The sequence below is a fragment of the Parasteatoda tepidariorum genome, chromosome 3, assembly GCF_043381705.1.
Source record: "Parasteatoda tepidariorum isolate YZ-2023 chromosome 3, CAS_Ptep_4.0, whole genome shotgun sequence".
NCBI lineage: Eukaryota > Metazoa > Arthropoda > Arachnida > Araneae > Theridiidae > Parasteatoda > Parasteatoda tepidariorum.
The window spans coordinates 17,649,868-17,669,279 of NC_092206.1; the positions used below are offsets into that span (position 1 = coordinate 17,649,868).

At 29.9% G+C, this 19,412-nt stretch overlaps 1 protein-coding gene and 1 non-coding gene across 3 annotated transcripts in view; both read right to left on the minus strand.

Annotated features, from left to right (window-relative positions):
• The window catches only part of LOC107457355 (tyrosine-protein kinase RYK), a 168,831-nt gene that overhangs the window by 105,516 nt on the left and 43,903 nt on the right, over nt 1–19,412 (minus strand). The window lies entirely within an intron of this gene.
• Nucleotides 17,275–17,346, minus strand: TRNAA-UGC (transfer RNA alanine (anticodon UGC)). Its single transcript has one exon. It is a non-coding gene; the product is annotated as a tRNA-Ala (tRNA).

Consider the following 19,412-nt stretch of genomic DNA (forward strand, 5'->3'; position numbering starts at 1 on the left):
CTAGTCATACTAATGTCCAAAGACGCCTCTATCTCACGGTATGTCACATGACGATCTTCCTTTATCAGTTCACGCACAGCATCGATCTTTTCTGGCATAACAACGGATTTTGGACGACCTGCACGGGATTCGTCCTGGATCGAACATCGACCACGATTAAGTTCGTTACTCCAATTTTTCACAGTGCTGTAGAATGGCGCTTTATCGCTGAATAAAGAATTAAGTTCATCGAAGCACTCTTGTCTTCACAATCCGCGTCGAAAGTTATGAAAAATAATGGCACGAAAATGTTCGCGATTCAATTCCATTTTTTGAAAGAGAAGAACTTTTCAATTTACTGTCAACAACACAAATGAAGCTATAATGGTAAATCGTCTGCTGAATTTATGTTTAAAAATATCAAACTTTCGATTAAAGTCGTCTGCGGTCGCCTAGCAACACTTACTGTTGCCAAGACCAGAAATATAAATAGCAACCCTCGTATGTTATATTGAAGGTAATAATGTTAAGTGGTTCTAAAAACGAGGTCTTGCTTAAATAAATTAAAAAAGGATAAAAGTTAAAAAGCTAGTGTTTATTGTATTAGTAGGGCAGGAAATATGGGGCCTAATATAAATAGATCATTGGAATATGTTAGAAAAATGTCAATAGCTTTAACTTTTAGGAACAAAATATTTTATTTTTATTTTTTTATGATTTTCAATAATTAATGATTTTTTATTACTAAAACTGAAGAAGACGTGATAGCGGTATTTTAATAATAAAATAAAATAAATGTGCTTCGAGTAGTTTTTTTCTCTAAAATTTTTTATTTTACGTAAATTGGTTTAAAAAAAATCAGACTTTCATTAAAGTCTAACCAATTTTGAGGAAAATAAATAAACAACTATTAAATTAAGGAAATTAAATTTATATGTCATAATACTTTGACTACAACTTTTGCAATATATTGCGATATTTAAATTATCTTAAATTGAAATGGGCTTGTTATTAAAGTTTTAAATTAATTTCTCCGAGTATATTTTATAACAGAGTTATATTTTAAATGGTTCTATGTATATTTCTTTTATAAAATCTCTTTAAAAATGAAGCTTACCCTCCAATTTGATAAAAAAAAATATTTTTTCGTATTCCTCGGAATATTGTTGTATAAGAGATTCCTTTAAATTCAGTTAAATTTAAATTATTCTAATTCTTCGAATTTCGAATATAACTACATTTTTTGAACATTACAATGCTTCTGAAAATCTTTCATATTTTCTTGGAAAGAGTTAAGCAAAAATAAACTGACGAGGTAGAATAGAATTGAATAAATGATACCTTGATACTATTTCAATGAAAAGCTCCAACAAATGTATGTAGCACAAACTGATAAAAAATATCTAGTTTCTTCAGTCATAAAAAATTGATATTTTTTCGAATTCCCTTTTTGAAAATATTCGTGATTCCTAGTTTTCGTTCGTAAAATTTATATTTTTATTGCATGCACTTTCATCGAGCGATGCGAAGCAAATAAATAGGATTTGAAATCATTGAAAAAGTTTTGAAAAAGGAGCTTATACATCATCGCAAACACATTCCACGAGTGTTTATTTTTTGAATTTATATCTTTCAATTGCTACACAGATGTGATTTCTGTTGTATCTTTAGTTGTTCTGATTTCATTTTATGTTTGCTTGTTTTTTTTTTTCATCATATAAAAAAACTATATATGCAATTATGTTGTTTTCTATACGTTATATATATAGTAAATTTTAGAAATAAGCTTCTTCTTAGTTTTTAGAAAATTTTAAAAGTAGGCTTTCAGAGGACTTTTTTAGTTACTGTGATTGCTTAAAAGGATTTGTATAATTGGAAGTTGAGTATAAATTTTTAGTAGGATTTTTTTAAACACTATTTCGTATTTCCTGAAATATAATGTTTTTTAAAAATTATATAATCAATATACCTCTTAAAATATATTCGTGATTTTCAAAGTTTAAAAAAATTTAATATTAATTAATTAACTATTAAACTTAAGGACCGTACATAAATGATGTCACGCATTTTTTCAATGTTTCGTCACAAAGTGTCACACTTCACCTCTCTCCCCTTGTCATATATGTTACGCTGGATTACATAAACATATACTAGCAGTTCAGAAACAAAACACATGCTATTTGCCGATTCTGAGTTAATCAATGTTCAACTCCGTGGCCTTGTAAGTTTGAACCCAACTCAGAAGAAAAGGGAACTTCTGAATGAAGCATTAGGACAAACAAACCATCGTAGAGTAAGTTTTGATTGAACTAGCCTGTATTTCAGTTAAACGGTGAGGAAAACCATGGAAACCACCCACGTTTAGCCCAAATGCAAGAAGATTCTAACCCATGATTTTTTTCAAACATGAATTTATATTGGTTACAATATTGAAATTACATTACTTTTTTAACGAGAATGAAATAAAAATGCAATTTAAATCTGTGGAGTCGCATGTGAGGAAGGCTGAATGAAAGACATAAAAATTAGAATTCAATAAGAATAAGAAGATTGTCTTCTGATACTTGGAAGTCTTTCAAATAACCACCATTCAAATGCTTTCTCTTTCTTTCAGCAATCAAACGTGTTTTGCTGTTTTATGCTCCACCTTGCTTATATAGTGATTCGTAAGATCTTGAAAGTATTTATATTTTATCTTGTTACTATATATTCGGATTGAAAGAAACATTTTGAAGCTATAGAGTATATTCCGACAGAATTAGATATTTTAAAGCTGTAGGGCATATTCTACTATATCAGGGGTTTCCAACTTACATGAGGCCGAGAATAGCAATTAAAAATACCAGTCAAATGGCGGGCCTCAACTTTATCAAAATTTGATATAGGACTCTTTTATGTTTGAAGGAACATTAAATATTACTGTCAGATTTTTTTTATCAAGTTGAACAAAACAAAAGTATTGAATTACAAATTAAAATAAAAAGTAGATTTTTAAAAATATTTAATTGCATATTAAAAAATTCTTGCTACAATATATTTAATTGTGCACATATGTATTAAACAATTAATGTGCAACAGATATCAAATTGTTAAGACACAAAACTTAAAAGTATTTAAAACCCATATAGATTTTTTACGAAAATTGTTTGGAAAAAAATGACAACTAATATAATTTAGTTCGCGGGCCAAAAAAAGAATCCGGATGCGGCAGCTGGCAGCCAGTTGGTAACCACTGTCCTATATAATATAGCATTATATTATAACATAATATTATAGTATTATAATCATAGAAATATATCATTATTATGAGTATTATAGTATTATGGAAATTAATATATATAATCCTGTTTTATATTAAATAATATTTATAAATTAATGTAATACTTATAATAAATTATTATCAGTATTATAAAAATATTACATAATATTTGTAGGATTGATTATTAAAAAAGTGATGAAACAAAGATGTAAATAAGATGTTAATAAGTAGGAAAAGATGTAAAGATGGTAAAGATGTAAATAAGTAAGAAAGTAGGAAGGCGCGCTCTAATTTTTTAAAAGAAAGTTACTCAGGTTCAGAAATATGTTTTAAGAATAGTTTTTTTTTTCAACAATCCGCATATCTTAAGGACCATCTATTTTCATAAATATCATAATATGCAAATTGTCGTAGTTCTGTTATGACNTTATGAGTACTATAGTATTATAGAAATTAATATATATAATACTGTTTTATATTAAATAATATTTATTAATTAATATAATACTGATAATAAATTATTATCAGTATCATAAAATTATTATAATATAATATTTAGGGGATTTATTGTTAAAGAAAGTGAAGCAGCAAAGATGTAAATAGGATGTTAATAAGTAAGAGAAGATGTAAAGATGTAAATAAGTAAGAAAGTAGGAAGGCGTGCAATAATTTTGTATAAGAAATTTGCTCAGGTTCAGATATATGTTTTAAAAATAGTTTTTTTTTTTTTTACAAAAATCCGCATATCTTAAGGACCATCTATTTTCATAAATATCATAATATGCAAATTGTCGTAGTTCTGTTATGACACATTATCGCACTTTTAATAAAGCTCGTTTTATCCAAGCAAACTGATATTAATGATGAAAAGTACCTTTCCCCTTACAGAGGGAAAAATGTCATACCAATTATGGTAGCACCAACATAAATGAGTAAGACACTATATATGTAAAGGCGATGATTAATGATTCAAACACGTCACATTCATATCTCGTTTTTCCCTTTATCTAATCCCACAAGGGGAAAACAGGGATAACGACGGTAAAAATAAGATTGCGATGAGTTAGAAAAGGGTTACTGAAAAGAAAAAAAGACTTTGAAATGAAAAGTTGTGTAAAATGGCTCGTTTGACAGAATGAGATAATTAATGAATAATGATACTTTGTATATTTAAACTGAAAACAAAAAACAAAACAAATAGATGGAATTTGATAACAAAAACTATCAGGAAATGAAACCCAATTGTTGATATTGGGAAAAAAACTAACATTGTATATTTTGATATGTTTTTTGGAATAATAGTAAAAAGTGAAAGTTTTTGCTAATAGAACGTAGAAAATCGTAAGCTTTTTTTTTATAGAAAGAACAGAAAACAATAAGAATATACTACCCTAAATTTAAAGTATATTTGATAGAAAACATGTAAAACCAGTCGTGTTTTCTTACTTTGATAATATTTTTAATATTTTTTTGTGGACTAACAGCAAAAAATTACATTCAGAAGGTTAAAGATTATTAGGCCAATAATATATTTCTGTTAAAAACTTTTAAGTATTTTATCATTAATTTTTTTATTACATAAGACTGTTTGCTTTTATTAAATTGTTTTGTATTATTAATTTCCAAATAACTCAATAATTTTTTTTTTTCTGTTAGTTATTTTTAATAGCAGTGTAACATTCGCTTTCTTAGTTAATGGTATATATTTTTATGGTATATATGGTATTATTATTAGGTAATGATAATGTTCAATATCATTATTTATTTAGTTAATAATATATAAAAACTTTTCTTTAAAAAAATGTTTAACAGCCAAGTTTAAACTTATTTGAATGAAAATTATTTATGCTAAAGGTTTATTAAGTATAGGCTAATTTATTAATAAATTTTTTTGTTAATTTCTACTTTCATTTTATAAATATAAAATTAAATTTTTTTTAAAATTTATTTTATGAAATATAATATAAATAGTTAAGCACTCTTTTTTTAAAATTTTTACAAGCATTAATTACAAAAAGACAGCGATAAGCACTGATTTGAATGAAGAAATTTTAGATGAATTAATAAATAGAAACATAGAAGCTCACGAATAAATCATTTTTAATAAATCCTATTCGGATTGATTTCGGACAGTAAACAAAATTTTTTTCTGAGGTCTGGATTTAAACCTATTACTGGTATTTTAGGTATTTTAGAAATATTTTACTTGCATTCATGAGCACGAATGCAAGTATATGTCATTTTTTTCGTGTTATTTATGCTTCAAATTAGACTGTACAATAAATTGTATTGTTGCGCAAATAATAATCTATACATTATATCAAAATGACTATTTAAAAAAAAGCTTATCAAATAATATTTTTATATCAAAACTCAAATCAAGTAAAGCAACTAAATTATGCATCATATACACAATATATAAATAGTTTTTCTTCTTTTCCTAAAAACTAAAACATTATTAAATAAATTCAATGCAAGATTATGATAATTATATATATTGAAAAATATAATAATTATATGTATCGAAAATTATAATAATTATACAGATTTAAAATTATAATAATTATATATATTCAAAATTATAATTATATATATGTAAAATTATAATAATTATATATATTCAAAATATGACTATTATAGATAATAATTATAGATAAGTAAACGTCTTAAAGTAACAAAGAAAAAGAAATTCTCGCTACCCCTGCTTTCATCAAATTTATTTATCTCATGTATGTATTTCTATCTTATCTACTCTCTAATTTTCTAATTCACCTCATCTTTCTGATTCAGCGATATATATATTACAAAAAAAAATTTCAAATCTATTATTTGTTTGTTTAAAACATGTTGGTAATATTTTGTTAGTTTAGTATACTCTCAAAAATTAGCAGAAAATATAGATAATATACGAAACATAACATTATATATATCTTTTTATGCTTCCTTCTCTATTTTATTTTTAGCATCAAAGGAATGGTAAGTTAAGCCTTTGATGTTAGAGAAAAAAAAAAGAATGATAAATCAGCAAAAAAAAAAAAACTGAGGAAGTAGAGGGAATAAAAACTCTGATTGGGGAATGAAATATATCGTCAATGAGTCCCATAAGTGCCATAAAATGAGTAAAAAACTTCTATCTTAACCAATAGAGACAGAAATAAAGGGAAAATTTCCCCATTTTCACATGACATTATTGCTATTTCTGGTCAGAAAAAGTGCCGATTCCGATTTGTAAGTTTCAACTCTGGTGGAGTATAAAAAAGAAAGCTATTATAATAATAGCACAGAAGGGAAATGGTAAAAAGGAAAGAATTATTAGTTTTGAAATATTACTGTTATGAAAGATATCTACGTCTGCACATTATACCTTGCATAAAAAGTCTATTTTTAGTTCGTATTCTTGATATTTGCGAGGATGTGAGTGCTCAGTTATTTTTGAAATGTTCTTTATCGATATATTTTATTGTCATTTTCAGATTCATGAGTGGAAACTATTTATGGAAGAGAAAATCAGTTTTTGTTCTAGCTGCTGAAATGGAATGATTATTTTTTCTTTTATCTTTATGAGCATAATTACTTTCTTCATTTCCAGAAAATATATCCACAATACTGTCGTAAGAAAAAAAAAGCATTTTAGAACTATTACACCATCAAAATATTATCCTTTTACTTACGCATGATGGAGGCATTCTGGTTCACTTATTGTACCTGCCGTAAGTAAAGGGTTAAATCTTATGTTGTCGAAATAGTAACAATCTGTAATTGAGAGCCGCGATGGCTCAGGGGATAGAGCGTTAGCCTTCCAATGAGGTGAACCGGGTTCGAATCCCACCGATGCCTGGTCGATACGAATCCGCTTCCGGCTTGTACCGACCACAATGGTAACGTGAAATATCCTCAGTGGTAGACGGATCCTGGGTTAGAACAAAATTGTAACCTCCTTTCTTTTGAAATTTTAAATAATTGGTTGAGGTTGGCTGGAATAGTGGCCAGACGCGGATTATACGGGTAAGGGTTTTACTAACCTAGGTACGTATCCGCGTATGGAAGGAAAAAAAGAAAGTTCCTTGCCGTGCTGCTAACCGTGAGAGGTTCTCGCGGTTTTCTTCTCCTTGTAACGCAAATGCGGGTTAGTTCCATCAAAAAGTCGAATTTCTCCCAATACTTGATCCACGAGTTACTTTGTCTTCCGTATTGGGTTCAAAATTCAAGGCTACGGGGTTGAACATTAGTCGTCGTAAACCCACAAAATTGGGTAGGCTGTTCAACGACGGGTATCAAATAATATAAAATATGTAATTTGGTATTAATATCATTCGCATCACACGTGATGTATGTCAGCAACAATATTTTGTTAATACACGGTGAAAAATTCTAGATCAAATTAAGGTATTGAAATTTCCTACTAGAACATGTTATGAATTTCTTACTAGAGCATGGAATAATTATCATAAAATCACTGACCACTCTAATTAAATATACATCACTGTAAAAATTACGGTATAATATTTTATGTAAGAAAATGAGTTTTACGGTAAAATGGATATTACTGATAATGCATTCAAAGTGCCGATAATTTATAAAATAATTTGATCTTTAATGTCTTACAGTAGGTATATATGCCAGAATTGCCTTTGTATCAATGCATGATATATATCTTTGTATCAAATATGTGAAAACAATTCTATCCATGTTGATAACAAACCTGCACGAAAAATATTTAATTTTGGAATGTTTATATAGAATTATCAGATTGTTCATTATAATTAAAAATAATTTTCAAGTTATTATTTATAATTGAATTCAGTTTTATTGTTACCCTTTGCTTTTTACATTTACTTTTTAATTTTACGTTTTACTTTTTTTCAGATGTTTAACTATTATGAACTCATAAATTGATTAAAAACAGAAATATGACCTCATAAATAGTATTACGATATAAGATTACACAATAACGTAGAGGATAGGTCCCTCATATAAAAAATTCTTTTTAAGAAATAAAATTAGAACATAGCAATTATTATGTTAATCATTACTGTATCTCATGTACGGGTAAACGGTGTGCATTACTAGGATTTGGCTAAATTTGCAAAAATCAAAAGGACCGCAAAATTACATAAAAAAATTAAAAATTTGAAGAAATGATTTTCTTACCACATTTTGCTATTTCCCGTTTTTCCTTTAGTTCGGGTCAGTGTCTAAACTGCATCAGCTTAGATCTATCAACTACACATACAAAACACACCAAGCATAAATCGCACAGTTAGCTCGGAGCACATAATACAGAGACATTGTATGAGATTTCCTTGTAAATTATAATTTACAAAGAATTTTTCCCTTTTATAATTTTACATAGATATTTTTTATAAAATGCTTCTAATAAAATAAAGTGAAATCTATCAGTTTAACAAACTTTTACAACTTAAACAATGTGCAAAAATTCTCAAAACAAAACTGTTGCTGGCATATGTTTCTAATGAAATAAAGTGAAATCCAGCAGTTTTAAAATCTTTTACAATTTATAAAAATCATCAAGAGCTTTGAAAACAAAAATACTGCAAGGCAATGCTTCTCATAAATTATTTCGAATTCTTGCAGTTTCATAACCTTTTACAACATACACAAAGCATCAAAAATGATACAAGCTAATGCTTCTAAGAAGATAAAGAGAAATCTTGTGATAAATTTTAGATGGTTGTGGACAACTCATTCAAAGCATCAAAACTTCTGAAAAGAAAAACACCGCAAGCCAATTCTTCGCATAAAATAATTCGAATTCTTGCAGTTTTATAACCCTTTACAACTTATACAAAGCATCAAAAATGCTGCAAGACATTGCTCCTCATAAAATAAAGAGAAATCTTGTGATAAATTTTAGATGGCTGATAGCTATAGCAAACTTTGTATCTCATTATAGGAGATTTCGGAAGAAAAAGAGAAGAGCCCGATATCGGAAACTCATCGAAACAAATAAGTAGGCTCATTTCGTCCGTGTCCTGTGTGTGGTGAAAGAGCTGCTAGGTTGTATAATGATTATAATGATGGGCTATAGAGGTTTATCCAATAGTTTGAATGACTTCCGATTTGATATAGGCTAGTGTAAAAGTGGCAAAATAAAATTATTTTATGTTTGCCATGTACGGAAATACTTTCATTTAGTTTTGCAGTTGTAAATAAGTGCATCTCATGACATATAGTGACATAATAAGTGACACTGATTTTTTGGGAGATTTAAAGAGATTGCTATTAATGGTGGGATTTTTGAATAATGATATATGTCAGCACTTTTTTATTTCTACTGTGTTAAATGTTTTTTATTACTATTTGCCTGATTATATATATNGAAATTTCATTTTTGCGTGTCCTAACTCCGGTCAAATTTCCACTCGCCATTAGTTTTTCAAAAAATATAAAATGAAATAATAAATTAACAGTTTAATATTAATAACATTTTAGTGACCAAAACCGTAAAATAATGCAGAAATTAAAAAGAATTACACATATTTATAGCATTAATATAATAATAATAACTTAAAATAAGATTGCCATAAAAATTCAAATCGCTCCATCATCATTAGCATATGTTATTAAAATAAGAAAAACATCAGAAAATTAAAATATTTTGAACACCTTATTTTGGAACACTTTTTGTCTGTATACTGCTGTTTTTCGGACACTTAAATTACATCTGTTCCTTACAGCCCTAGGACCAATTTACGGTAAGCAGAGTGTCCCATTTATAAATATTTTAAGCAAATAATCAAATGTCTCAGATTTCAATGAATTTCTGTTTGCTGTTTACAACCTATTGAGACATTCCGATTTAAAGCGGGTAAAAACTAACTAATAATTTTGAGAAAAAATATAGTAGTCTGATTTCAAATACAACAATTTACAAAACAAAATTTACTCGCTAGCCCACAATATTCGGTCGCCAATGGCGAGCTGGAGAGAGGAAGTTTCGCTCCCTTATATATACAATATCACTGTTAATGATCGAAATTGGCGATGTTGAAACTCAATCGTGATTCTGATTGGTTTAGATGTTAGTGCTATTTCTAAGTGTTCAACGGTATATGTAATTTCAGAGGTCCGTTAGCTCTACGTTGGATACAGGCTGGTAAGTTTACTTTTGAATCTGGTCAATAAGATCGAAAGTATGTGGGCAGTCATAGAAAGGGTTTTAAGAATAAAATATCACCGCTAGTCCGGTATTACAGACGCCATTTTCGATTGGTATTTTGTCGTATTTATGTGGCGATGGAGGTACACAGATTCTATTCATGATAAATTTAGACAGTATCTAACTGTTATTAGATAATTCTGCGCACCTAAATTTGAAAATATTCAAGCTTAATGAAGGAGTTGTTTTTTTCTTTTTCTTTCTGCGCCTACTCCATTAATTTTTGCTTCGTTTCAAAATCCTTTTGGGTTTATTAATTTTGCTTATATTGGGTTCATTGCAAGTTTTGGCCGATGTTTTGTTGAAATTTTGCAATGTTTTATTGAAATATTACTGTGTTTTGACCGATGCTTTGTTGAAATTTTCCAACGTTTTATTGAAATATCACTATGTTTTGGCCGCCATTCCTGTTACCCGGTGTTCCTCGCAAACAGGAATAGCACCAAACACAAGTCGCCAAGGGGCACCCTAAAGTATATTTTTCCCAATAAATTAATATCAAATAGCATAAACAAATATTTCGGATATTTACTAAAGCGACTGTGTGATTGTTGACATTCGCCGGTGAAAGTTGACAATTTCTTGATTTCTGTCATTCACGGTGACATATACATAACAAATATGAAAAAGATTTAGGGATATTGAAACTAGTTGGCATGATTTGAAAACAAAAGCAAAATTTCTCATAAGGGGGTAAGGCATAAGGGGTTTTCAAGGAAATTTCCAATATCACTCAATAAATTTGACAATTACGATTTCTTTGATTGCTCTTAGCTACATCGAACAGTATATAAAACAAAAATATAATGTAAAATATTAGAACATCCGTAAACGTATTTGAGAGGTTTCGTAACGATTTTGCAGTTAGGGAGGGTTACTTTAATTTGACTGTGACTAGAAATAAGACAACAGAGTAATGTTTTTGAGATCCGTACACTAAAGTTTTCGACAATGTCAACGGTCGTCTTTCTAAAGGTACTTCAAGATAGAATCAAGTTAACATGTCTTATATAAACTCCTGTTTGTGAAAATTGCAACACCATGAAGGAATCGTCATAATTAAATAAAATTTAATACACAGTTGAGTGGTAGTGGTACAAATAAATGATTAAACTTTCAAAGCAAACAAACAATAACAAGAGATCGAAATCAGTATTTTGTGTAACCACCACGGTCCGCAATAAGTGCTGTTACACGGCATGGCATGGAGTCAAGCAAACTTTGAATGTCTGTCTGAGGAAGAGAATTCAATACTGTTTGTATGCGTACCCAAAGTTCGTCTGTAGGAGCAACAGGACGAGGATTACGAGCGAGACGCCGACCAACGAAATCCCACACATGTTCAATCGGTGACATATCTGGGGAATACGCAGGCCAAGGAAAAAGTTGTACCTGTCGCGATGCAAGGAAGGATTGAACAGTCCTAGCAATATGAGGGAGGGCATTGTACTGTTGAAATACAGCACCTGGCAAGACTTGAAGGAAGGGAACAGCTTGGGGCTGTGGAACTTCATTGATGTACCGGTTGCTGTTCAGATTACCCACAATTCGTAGCAATTGAGATCGTCCATGATATGCTATGTCACCGCAGACCATAACCCCGGGTGTTCGTCCACTGTGGCGTTCGNTGTTGAAACTCAATCGTGATTCTGATTGGTTTAGATGTTAGTGCTATTTCTAAGTGTTCAACGGTATATGTAATTTCAGAGGTCCGTTAGCTCTACGTTGGATACAGGCTGGTAAGTTTACTTTTGAATCTGGTCAATAAGATCGAAAGTATGTGGGCAGTCATAGAAAGGGTTTTAAGAATAAAATATTACCGCTAGTCCGGTATTACAGACGCCATTTTCGATTGGTATTTTGTCGTATTTATGTGGCGATGGAGGTACACAGATTCTATTCATGATAAATTTAGACAGTATCTAACTGTTATTAGATAATTCTGTGCACCTAAATCTGAGAATATTCAAGCTTAATGAAGGAGTTGTTTTTTTCTTTTTCTTTCTGCGCCTACTCCATTAATTTTTGCTTCGTTTCCTCTTGGGTTTAATAATTTTGCTTATATTGGGTTCATTGCAAGTATTGGCCGATGTTTTGTTGAAATTTTGCAATGTTTTATAGAAATATCACTATGTTTTGGCCAATATTCCTGTTACCCGGTGTTTCTCGCAAACAGGAATAGCGCCAAACACAAGTCGTCAATTTCGCCAAGGGCACCCTGAAGTATATTTTTCCCAATAAATTAATATCAAATAGCATAAACAAATATTTCGGACATTTACTAAAGCGACTGTGTGATTGTTGACATTCGCCGGTGAAAGTTGACATTCTCTTGATTTCCGCCATTCACTGTAATATATACACAACAAATATGAAAAGGATTTAGGGATATTGAAACTAGTTGACATGGTTTGAAAACAAAAGCAAAATCTCTCATAAGGGGGTAAGGCATAAGGGGTTTGCAAGGAAATTTCCAATATCATTCAATAAATTTGACAATTAAGATTTCTTTGATTTGCTCTTAGCTGTATCGAACAGTATATAAAACAAAAATATAATGTAAAATACACTGGTGGACAAAATTAAGAGATGGAAGACATTTTCTCAAATATCTCAAAAAAACTGAATATAAATAAATGAAATTTGGTATGGATATAGCATATTCCATGGTAATAAAGTATGTAAAACAAAAATGAAAGTGCCATTCACTGGCAAGACCTATTGCCAATAAATTCAATGTAGTCTGAACTTAAGCATAAAAGATGACAATAAAAGTGAGACATGTACAGTGTGTGTTGCCTCTAGTATGGTCACCCCTGACAGGCAGACAGCATACACAACGAGTATGCATGCTGTGAATAAGGGAGTGAAGGAGGACTTGTGGAAGACCCTCCCATTCTTCCACCAGAGCAATTTTTAACTCCAGAATGGTTCTGAGGGGGGGGGGAGGTTGGCGCATCGCAATAGCTCTCTCAAGAGCATCCCAAGCATGTTCAATAGGATTCAGGTCAGGGGATTTGGCTGGCCAATCCATTCGTTGAATATCCTCGCTTTCCAGATACTCATCAACCATGAGAGCCCTATGTGGTGGCGCATTGTCGTCCATAAAAATGAACTCAGGGCCAACAGCGCCCCTGAAAAGACGCACATAGGGCTCTATGACCTCTTGCCTGTATCTCTGGGCATTCACGGAACCATTGTCAAACACATGGAGCGGTGTGCGGGTATCTTGCATGTGCGAATGAATGAGCGAAAATGCTTTCCAACTCCTAATTTTGTCCACCAATGTATTAGAACATCCGTAAACGTATTTGAGAGGATTCGTAACGATTTTGCATTTAGGGAGGGTTACTTTAATTTGACTGTGATTAGAAATAAGACAACAGAGTAATATTTTTGATATGCGTACACTGAAGGACAGAGAAGTTTTCGTCAATGTCAACCATCATCTATCAAAAGGTACTTCAAGATAGAATCAAGTTAAAATGTCTTATTTACTAGTGAATTGGTGTTTAATTTTTAAAGTGGTAGTAACGCCACTTTACTCCCCTTCCAGAATTTTATTTGTGATAGATTTCGATGAATGATTACCACTAGTTTGTTTATGCTATTTTTTGTATTTACATTATTTATACTCATTATATATTTCCCTCCTTTTTGTTTATTTATATAATTTCGCTCTTTAATTTTCTTCATTTTTTTTGTTTATCAGTCGAGAGACTTTTATTTACTTCACAGGATTTGAATAATTGTTTGAGTGCTATATTTTGTAAGTTAATCTACTGTTTAATGTAGATCATACAATGATGTTGGCAAGTTCATATGACGTCCGCAAATCACCATTGAGGGAATTTATTTGCAGCCTACATACCATCATCTAACAAAAAGTGCCTCAAGATAAATTCAAGTTAACATGTCTTATATACTAGTGAATTGGTATTTAATATTTATAGTGGTAGTTACGGCATAACACAAAGCTTTTTATTACCAGTGAACTTTTGGTAACTTGAATACACAAATTATAATTCCTATATTTATGAGTTGTATTTTTTTACATATTAGGATAGTCATATTTAAAATATGATGCATCTACTTGCAAAAACACAAACTACTAAAAATCTGCAGAAAACTGCAAATTTCGAAAAAACTACTACTTAATATTGTAACTCGCATATAATCTCTGTTTTTAAAGTTTTTTTTCGCTTTTCTTTATTGAATCAGTGTCTTTACTGTTAAGCTTTTGACTGAATTTTATTTAAATATAAATCTTTCTTAGACAAGTACACAATATCTTAAACATGTTGCCATACTGGTTAATATCTTAAAATTATAAAAATTAATATTCATGATTAGCTATATCAAAAATTTAGAAAGATTGTCACAAATATTTAATAAAAGAAATATTAAACAAAAAAAATTAATACACTTGCAGAAAACATGCAACAAAATACGCAGTTTTTTCTAAGATTAAGTTTGATTGAACAAAAGCTATATTTATAAACTGTATTATTTTTTTATTAATTGATCTTAGTCATTTTAGGGGATTAATTGTTAATACCTTATTATTTCCCTTTCCCCCTAGAACGTAAAGAAGTGTACCCAATCATCGTAGGGATTAGATTCCCTCAAATCTTCCGCTAAGTTCCCTTCAAAAAGCCTAGATATGGATTTGTTCTCTAATTAAGAGGCCACTTGGAAAAGCTCCCGCATTGGGGGGTATTGTATCAGCAAATATGGGAAAAGAGGGATTTGTCTGATCTTATTTTTCCCTACATTTACAATATTCAGAGAAAAGAAAAAAAGCTCATTAACGGAAGTTTGTATTAATTTTGCCTTATATATGTTAATTGGTGTCTTTTAAGACGGTTTAATTGGCATAAAATGATTTTACATGCTGCAGTCTGGAATTTCTTTATTCTTTGGATAAAATTTAAGATACTTACGCATAATTATAAGAGAATGGTTGAAACGCGATTGAAAAATTTGTACAGTAGATAGATTGATAAAAAGTATTAATTTAAGTATGCGTATTTGGTGTATCTTTAATGAACGGCATTATTGAAATTACAAAAAAATGCAAGTGCGCTTTTATCAAAAGTATCGTTATGATTAATCTGTACAATAAGGAGAATTTCTACTCATTATATTTAATAATTTTAAAACGCATCAAAGTGAAAAAGAATGAGAAGAATATGTAATTTATACTCCAGCTGACATTTTGAGAAAATTGAGTTTTCGTAGGGAAAAAAATCTTATTATTATCTTAGTTAACTAAACAACATTATTTTATTTTGTCAATCTTCGTTCCTTACTTATTTCATTATCTTTAATATTGAGATCAGTATATGGCTACACTCATAATAAAGATACCTTATACAGGTTGTGTTGCCATCGCTGCTCCATATCTATCCATATAAATTAAATTTAGTTTCATCGTAAATACATGTTAAACTACATTTAAATTTATTTTTCATAAATCGCAATCATATAGTTTCTCAACTATTTATTATTTTCAACTCTTTAATCAAACTAAATCGATATATAAGGGGTAGTATATAAGTAATTACCTCAAATGGCCTTTTTTTATAAATACATGCTTCTGTGTATTAAATTGATAGATCAGACTAGATAAATGAAGAGTAAGTCTGAACAACACGGAAGAACTTCTAGAAGAGATAGGGCGCATCATAATGATTAAAAATTGTAGGATGAACCCTCATCTGAGAATGCCATCGTGAGCCGTTAGGGGCTCTTCCTTATGATAAATTGTTTCGAAGTGCTTCTTCGTCTTCGATTGATTGATGGAAACCTTTTGGAGCAAGAGCCATGGTTTGGCTGTAACGAGCCCAGAGTTGTGATGGCTCAGAAGATATAGAGCGTTCGCCTTCCAATGAGATGCACCGAGTTCGAATCCCACCGATCGCCGGTCAATACGAATCCGCTTCCGGCTTGCAACGACCACAATTTTAACGGGAAATATCCTTAGTGTTAGAGGGATCAGGGGTTTCAGTCTCTCTGTCGTAAGGCTAACTGTGGAAGGTTCTCATGGTCTTCCTCTCCATGTAACGCAATTGCGGGTTAGTTCCATCAAAAAGTCCGCCAAGAAAGCGAATTTCTCCCAATTCCCTTGTCTTCTGGATTGGGTTCAAAATTGCAAGGCTATATGGAGTTGAACATTAGTAGTAAAAAAATCGGGTCGGCTGTTCAACGACGGTTATAAAAAGGAATAAAATATAACGGGCCCAAAACTAGTTTAAAATTACTTCTTCGCGTTCGAACAGGTACTTATTAATCTAAATTTTATTGACTCTATATTTCATAATAATTATTGCCAAAAAATGGCAGTAATATTATTTCAGTATTAGATTTTTAATCTTAATTTAAATATTTGGAAAGTTTTTTTTTTAGATTATATATTTATAGATAAATAGATGTATTGAGAGATAGATAACCAATTAAGTAACCAACCAATTAAGTACCAATGTTTTCGTGAATTATTTTTAAAAAGTTTAAGACTGGTAGCTTAATTATTTCATTCTTAAAATTCATCTTGAAGAAGCAAGACAGTCGTATTCAGCATATTTTATTATTATTACTATTAATAACAATAATAATAATACGGTGAATATGACTGTCTTGCTTCTTCAAGGTGAATTTTAAGAATGAAATAATTAAGCTACCAGTCTTTATCTTTTTAAAAACAATTCACGGGAAAAAATTGATAATTAATTGGTTAAAAGAAATTCTGATCCCCCAATTGTGTATTCCTAACCACCACTATAAAAAAAGAAAGAAATATCCTTAAAAATATAAAATTAAGCAAAATATTTTCTAAGGATGAATTAAACAAAAAGCTTGGAGGTGTGGGGGATCGAACCCCAGGCCTTTCACATGCAAAGCGAACGCTCTACCACTGAGCTACACCCCCGCCACTGTACGATCATTCTTAAACATTCACTCAATCAAACAAAGAGTAACAATATGAATAATTTATTAGTGGACTATCACCTGCTTTTTATATACACATCCCAAAGGAAGACGAAAATCATACCCTGGCAATTATATTAAATAACCCAATAATTTATGAAGGACCAGTAAATACATTTAGAGCAAACTAGTACTGAAATAAATGATTTCTGAAGCAAATTTTTAATTATTTTGTTAAAATAAAAAAATCTAAATTATATAAATTTTATGCAGAAATGGCATAGTTTTATAACATCATCGATTAGATTTGATAGATTAGATTTGTTAGAGCAGAAAGATAAAGAATATTAGAAAGCATATTAAGATAGAATAAATAGATTCGAAGTGTTTCGTTTGTTTATTACATGTTTAAGTATGTTAGTTTTAAATATGTTTAGTAAATTGTATAGAATATTTATTTTGTTATTCTAGTTATCTAACTTCAGCAAAGATAACGACAGTCGCATAAGCCCAGTGGCGCAGAATAAAGAGTTGCGGTTCAAAGAGCGTCCATTAACTATTTTCTTCTGTATTTATTTTGTTTAAATGTTTACCTACTTATAACTATTATGTTCTTAATTTACTTTTTCAATTATCAATTTGGAAGCTTTTCCCTTAATACTTTTTCTAATTTTCACTAATTTATTTTCTGATACTTTTTTCATGTGTTTTAAAAAATTTTTAATGACGCCTAAAATTATAACTATCCCCTCAAAGCAGAAAATATAATAACAATAAAGATACATAAAATATTGATCATGGCGAAAAGTTATTCTTTGTGATTTCTATTAGGTCATTCTCGATAGTCATTAAGACAAATATATTTACTGATCAATTTATAACAATTAACTGCCTTGAATAAAGTAATGATTATTTAAATAAAGTAATGATTAAGAAATTGATTAAAAAAACTTTTAAAAAATAAGCTAAAAAAGCATAGATTCCAAGATTTCTAGGTCAGTATGCAATTAAGTGTTTGAAATATAGCGATCTTTGTCGAGAAGATATTAGTTATTTATACAATTATTTCATATTTTATTTATTGACTTTAAAAAAAAATTCTATTATTAGATTATAAACAAAAATATGTCACAGTTTTTCAGAAATTAATAGATAAAACTATTATACAGAGTGCTTATTAAAATAATTGCAAAAAGCTTTCCTAAATGTAAGTTTTATAATGAAGTAAATTTCTCTAATTTTCTAGGTTAGGTGTTTGAAATGTAACGGTCTTCGCCGAGAAGATATTATTTACTTATACAATTATTTCTTATTTTTATTTATTTACTTTTTTATTAGATTATAAACAAATATAAGTCATAATTTTGCCGAAATTAATAGAGAAAACTATCACACACAGTGCTTATTAAAATAGTTAAAAGTAGTTCTCATAAATGTACGTTTTATAATGAAATAAATTCCTCTAAATTATACTCGCTAAGCAAGCATAAACCCGCATTTAAAGTGCTGCTAGACATTAAATTCTGGATGCATGCAAATTAAATAAATAGTGGAGTTTATTTCATTGTTATAATTCGCAAGTGTATAATTCAGTTTTAAGTATCACCGTCTAAAGTAACACGCGCAAGTTGTTAAAGTGAATAAGCAGGTCCAACTTCGTAACCTTTCAGCAGATTTTGTAATTTTATCAGTGGTTGATTTAATGCTCACCATACAATCTAAATGACTCTATACAGTCAGTGCTTCATTACAATAAGTCCATTCCCGGCTTTTATCTTAATGGTGATTCATTTGCATAATGCTTGAATGTTGACGTATGGAAGTGAGATGAGTTATTTCGTTTTGAGCTATTTCAGAAGATTCATCAGAATTGCATTGTTTCTAATGAATTAAATTTAAAAGGCTGCATTCAGAGTTGAACAAAACAGCATGAATGGCGTTAGAATATATAACTAATTAAACTTTTGACTATTGATACCGATATTGGTTGAAAAAATGGCTATAACATATCGGTTGAATCGGACAAATCCATATAGGGTCGATATTGACAGAATAATGAATTCAAAA